Raw genomic sequence first — 1211 nt, 5'->3', positions numbered from 1 at the left:
GGGGAGGAGCCACAGGCAGGGCGGGTTGTCCTGGAGCCCCATTGTGACTTCAGGGCTGCAGGAGGGACACTGTGGGAATTGGTTTCTCTGTGGCCATTAAGAATTTCCCTGTGGGAATTAAGACCTGGCAAGACCTGCTCGTCCCAGGAGGAAAAAAAATAAATTATATTTTAAATATTTAAAGATCCCTCAGAAGTCTCTTTTATTATTTTGCTAGCCAAACTTTTCTGTTCTTACATGAGTCATAGCATTTTACCCAAGAGTGCAAATTTTATTCATTCATCTTGATGAAACTCGATTAAATACAAATAACCGGTGTATTGCAAATGAATCATTTATGCTGAATCAAGCCAGCAAAGCAGGATCAGGAAGAAGCAGCGTCCCCTTTGAGCACCCTTTCCCAGGCCCTCTCCCCTCTCGATGACTGCTTTTAGCCTCTAAGCACAGCACCGCTCACCAGCACCTCACTGGCAGAAATCCTTGGTGGAAATGCCCCCCCGGCACTCCTTCCCCACGTGCATTTGCCGGTTCAGGTGTCACCAGTGGGGCCGGTAGCGGGACCAAACACATTAAATGCTTTGGAAGTGCCATGGGTCCTCTGTGACCTGCCGTACCCCGCCACATGTCCCACGCCAGGCCCTGTCACTGCCACCCCTGCAAAGCAGAGGAGGATATTTGTCCTTGCACTGCCCCAAATCTGCAAATTTCCTTCCACCAGAAATCTTAGGATGAGCAGGGGTTTCTTGGAGCTGCTGCATCTTCACCACTGCAGACAGGGCTATATCTCAGTGCTCCTAGGGCACCAGTCTTAAAGGCATTATTTGGCTTTTTATTGTTGGCTTTTCCTATTTTTTATCGTTGTTATTATTGTTGTTGTTATTGTTAACATCATCACCATCATCATCATTATTATTATTTAATAATTTTAACTCTGGCTATTACTTTATTTTCATAAGGAGGAGCAGTGGTTTCTGCCTCCTGCTTCCTTTAGGTGGAGTGAGCTGCCCAGCTCAGGGCTTGTTTGCCTTTCCAGCTCTTAAATGACCGAGTATGTGAAATATGTTTGGGATTTGTTACCGGTAGTTAGGGGCTACCCAGCCAATTTTAGCCTCACTGAGTGAGAGCACATATGTGATCTGTGCATATGCTTTCCAAATGCTTTCATAAATCAAACTGGGGGGGGGGGGGGGGGGAAAAAAACAAAAAAGCCC

This window comes from Aptenodytes forsteri, unplaced genomic scaffold (genome assembly GCF_000699145.1).
Source record: "Aptenodytes forsteri isolate BGI_AS27 unplaced genomic scaffold, ASM69914v1 Scaffold257, whole genome shotgun sequence".
In the NCBI taxonomy this organism is placed as follows: domain Eukaryota; kingdom Metazoa; phylum Chordata; class Aves; order Sphenisciformes; family Spheniscidae; genus Aptenodytes; species Aptenodytes forsteri.
Note: the sequence above shows the minus strand (reverse complement) of the source record.